Consider the following 5237-nt stretch of genomic DNA (forward strand, 5'->3'; position numbering starts at 1 on the left):
GGTACAGGAAGAAAGACATACATCAGAATTAGGGGTGGGACGATACATCGATTATCAATAATCAAATAGGATCGATGCAACGTAAAAAGATCGATTCATATTGCGATACTCTTATTTTGAAAATCCCATGGAGTGTCGTATCCGCTCGGCTCGGATCAAGAGCACACAGCAGTAGCGTCTAGAGCAGTGGTGCCCAACCAGTCGATCGCGATCGACGGGTAGATTGCGGGCTGATTTCAAGTAGATCTTGATTAATAAAATTCGATTATTAAAAAAACATTTTTTTTTTTTTTTGTGCTAAATCAACTCTTCCTCTCCTTGTTAACTACAACAAGCAATGCTGTTTGTTATTTAAGATGAGGTCGGACTCGGCACTGACAGATTTGTGTTCATTATGCTGCTTTTATAAAGCCTCAAATGACTGCTTACAATATACAATTTTGGCTGGTAGCTCTCGGGCTAGGTGGTAAATAAAAAAGTTGATCTTGGTTCAAAAAAGGTTGGGCACCCCTGGTCTAGAGCGTCAATAGAGCAAGGCTTGTGTGCCTATTCTGCGACCCAAAACATGTCCCTGCTGTTTTATTCCGCAACGGGTCAAATGCATCTAACCTGCTTTGCAATCCTCGCCATTCCATTATGCCCACGTCGCGTTAATGATCGAAATTAACATTACGTTAGCGTAAGCTAACAACAAGCTAACCCAGAGCCATAGGCAGAGAGAAGTGGGGACTGGGAAGGAGGGGGGTTACTGCATTCTCAAGACAGCGCCACTACCAGGATCTGGCCGGTACTGCACCTTCGGACTCCCAATATGCCTTTTCCAGCCAAAATACAGCTCTGTGACAGTGAATAGGATATATATGGGTGCCGGAGGTTAAATTCATGATATACCATGGGTTGCCAGCTCTATTTGTCTATGGATAAGTACCCCTTCTTTGCATGGCTATAACTTTTTAAATTCTATTGCTACATTGCCATTATTAGGGCCCATTCAAAGTCCTATATGTATTGTTCATTGTGTAGCAACGTTAAACTTTTTCATTCACATATTCATAGTAAAGTATGGTCTAATGTATAAGTATGTTTTCATCTCTTTCTGCAGCTTTTTCCAGAACGTGATCTATAGCCCCAAATGCATTATATTGATGATGAAATACAGTTTGATGGCAATCGGGGCGATATCAATTGGACGTACTTCTAGAATGATCTACGTATGATCTGATGATGACCGGATGGGCGGGGGATCGTTTATAATTCCGTGGGCAGCGTTATATCATTCATCTAGTGTGGGTCATATGTTCATCATAACAGTTTATATGGAACACGTTCAAGAATAACGCTGAATCTTACCGGATCTTCCTCGCGCCGTTGGACGATCAGCGTGGTGTAGACCGTTTTCGATTATGGGATGTTTATCCTGATGAACCATTTCCAGCTTGTATAATACTATATACGTCCAAATCATGTTGTTTATCGAGTTATTGGCAATGGATCGCTATATATTGTGACGAGCCAGAGTGCCGGCAGCCAAACCGAGTGCCCGGAAGTAATATGGCCGACCAGCACAACCTCCACAGCACTTCCTGTTTGGCGATTGCGCCCATCGGCCACCAGATGGCGCTCCTGAACCGCCAGAGAGCTCAGTGGGTCCTCCTGGTGGATCTCAGGCCAGCGGAGGGGAAATATGAATCCGATCACAGATTTTTGAAATATTGATATTAAAGACGCTGTAAAGCGTCCTTCGGCAACTTGAGCATGGCCGGGAATGACGCTGTAAAGCGTTTCCCGGCAGTTAAAGTGTTAATATCGAGAGAGAAAAATGAAAACAAACCAAAAACAGTGAACATGAGGTCTATTTGTATTAAAAACAATAGATTGTTTTTCATTTAAATGTCTGGAAGAGCCCAAAAATAAAAATGTCAAATGACATTTCCATTGCCTTTTTTTTTGTTGATTTAAATGTTACTGATTGTGTTAAATGGGCATATAATATCATCTCATATCGATCGCAGGCACTTGAATCGAATCGTATCGTATCGTGGCAGACTTTGTGATATCGGAAAATATCGTACCGTTGTCCAAAGAATTGATATCGTATCGTATCGCGATGAAACTGGTGATTCCAACCCCTAATCAGAATCATAAACAAAGTTGACTCGACTCCTGTTATCTGATTCTTAGACAATGAATCCAGCCGATTATGTTTTAAGTAACCTTCCCTTTCTTTCAATTTGTCTTCTCATCTTCTACACATTTCTCCCCCAATCTCATCTGTCCTCAGATGCACTCAAGGACCTTATAAATGACAGCACCCCTGAGGGGCTTCTCCTCACCCAGCCATCTTCACATGGTGAGGTGGCTCCCCGTCAGAAAGACCAGGAGACCTCCTGGGACCCAGAAACACCCCATCCAGTTGGAGCCAGTGAGCGAAGCGGTGCCCAGAGCCAAATCCCTGTACCTGAAAATCCCCCGGTCGAGTCTGAGGTTACTCTGCAAACTCTAGAGACTCCAGTGCCCTCAGAAACTCAGACAGAAGTCATAATGCTAGATGAAGAGCAGCCGATTGTAGTTGCTCAGCGACCGTCGGTGCTTCCACCCCCTGAAAAAGATCAACCGTTGGCCGTCGTCCAGCAACTGCAAGTGGAGGATGATGCCCATATAAATGAACACCTTGATGCTACCATGAAACCACCTACAGGAGCAGATAAAACGGAAGAGCAGTCTGAGTTTACTCTGCAAACTCTAGAGACTCCAGTGCCCTCTGAAACTCAGACAGAAGTCATAACGCTAGACAAAGAGCAACCGACTGTAGTTGCTCAGCGACCGATTGTAGTTGCTCAGCGACCACCCCCTGAAAAAGATCAACCGTTGCCGGTCGTCCAGCAACTGCAAGTGGAGGATGATGCCCATATAAATGAACACCTTGGTGCTACCATGAAACCACCTGCAGTCGTCCCCGCTGCACATGAACAGCCATCGGAGGTAACACCCCTGACAAAAGAGAAGCCATCTGTATGTCCTCGAGGATTAGAAACCAGCACGGTGAAGGTTGTACCCTCCGCAACTGAAGAGCAAACAAAAGGAACACCTGTTACAAAGGCGGAACCATCTATAGCGCCTCAAGAAATAGAAATTGGCGTGGCAGCACCCCCTGAAAAAGATCAACCGTTGCCGGTCGTCCAGCAACTGCAAGTGGAGGATGATGCCCATATAAATGAACACCTTGGTGCTACCATGAAACCACCTGCAGTCGTCCCCGCTGCACATGAACAGCCATCGGAGGTAACACCCCTGACAAAAGAGAAGCCATCTGTATGTCCTCGAGGATTAGAAACCAGCACGGTGAAGGTTGTACCCTCCGCAACTGAAGAGCAAACAAAAGGAACACCTGTTACAAAGGCGGAACCATCTATAGCGCCTCAAGAAATAGAAATTGGCGTGGCAGCACCCCCTGAAAAAGATCAACCGTTGCCGGTCGTCCAGCAACTGCAAGTGGAGGATGATGCCCATATAAATGAACACCTTGGTGCTACCATGAAACCACCTGCAGTCGTCCCCGCCGCACATGAACAGCCATCGGAGGTAACACCCCTGACAAAAGAGAAGCCATCTGTATGTCCTCGAGGATTAGAAACCAGCACAGTGAAGGTTGTACCCTCCGCAACTGAAGAGCAAACAAAAGGAACACCTGTTACAAAGGCGGAACCATCTATAGCGCCTCAAGAAATAGAAATTGGCGTGGCAGCACCCCCTGAAAAAGATCAACCGTTGCCGGTCGTCCAGCAACTGCAAGTGGAGGATGATGCCCATATAAATGAACACCTTGGTGCTACCATGAAACCACCTGCAGTCGTCCCCGCCGCACATGAACAGCCATCGGAGGTAACACCCCTGACAAAAGAGAAGCCATCTGTATGTCCTCGAGGATTAGAAACCAGCACGGTGAAGGTTGTACCCTCCGCAACTGAAGAGCAAACGAAAGGAACACCTGTTACAAAGGCGGAACCATCTATAGCGCCTCAAGAAATAGAAATTGGCGTGGCAGAGATAGAGGTTAGTTCCCAGCCCGTAATTGCCGTGGCAGAGATAGAGGTTAGTTCCCAGCCCGTTTCATCGATACGTCGTAGAAGAGGACGTCCACCAATGAGATCAATACTCTATGAACAAATCTATCAAAAACAGCAAGAGAAAAAACGATCCCTGTCGAGTGCTAAACCTGCAGCCCAGGAGACAGTCAAAACATCAACGGGAGCAGAGAAGATTACGGTTAGTTCTCTGCCCGTTGCAGTCGCATCCCCTAGAAGAAGCGGACGGCCACCAAAGACGGTCAACACCAGTCCAATAGGAAAGGAGAAGACTGTCAACCCCAGTCCAATAGGAAAGGAGAAGACGGTCAACCCCAGTCCAATAGGAAAGCTGAAGACGGTCAGCACCAGTCCAATAGGAAAGGAGATGATGGTCAGCACCAGTCCAATAGGAAAGGAGAAGACGGTCAACACCAGTCCAATAGGAAAGGAGAAGACGGTCAACACCAGTCCAATAGGAAATCTGAAGACTGTCAGCACCAGTCCAATAGGAAAGGAGAAGACGGTCAACACCAGTCCAATAGGAAAGGAGAAGACGGTCAACATAAGTCCAATAGGAAAGGAGAAGACGGTCAACACAAGTCCAATAGGAAAGGAGAAGACGGTCAACACCAGTCCAATAGGAAAGGTGAAGACTGAGGTTTGTTCTCAGTCTCCTCCAGCAGCACTCCCCAGAAGAGGACGACCACCAAAGAAACAAACTTCTATGTCTTCTAACTCTCAGTCAGTGAATGCCTCTTTAATCAGCACAACGGAGATTGGGGTCAGTTCTTTGTCTGTTCCAACCACACCTCCCAGAAAAGGACGATCTGCAGAAAAATCTTTACAGCTTCCAGTGAAAGTGGCTAAAGAGGAAATGCAACGTCCACCTGTTGAAGTTTCTTCAGTGGTCGAGACACGCAATGTTCCTTCAACAAAGTTACCAAAGCAACCGTCATCAGTTCCTCCTCGGGAAGGCCACACTTCACATCCGACTCTTCAGGATGCAATGCTGCTAATCGATGCCGTAAATGCTCAAACGTCTGAACACCAGACAGAAATGGAAAACACGTCATACTCTCAGCAATCAACAACTGCAATACGACCACAAACACGGCAGTCACCACCACCTCTGCTTATTTCCCACATTATTACTCTGGCCTCGGGTCAACA

The sequence above is a fragment of the Notolepis coatsorum genome (genome assembly GCF_963971535.1).
Source record: "Notolepis coatsorum genome assembly, chromosome: 1".
Classification (NCBI taxonomy): Eukaryota; Metazoa; Chordata; class Actinopteri; order Aulopiformes; family Paralepididae; genus Notolepis; species Notolepis coatsorum.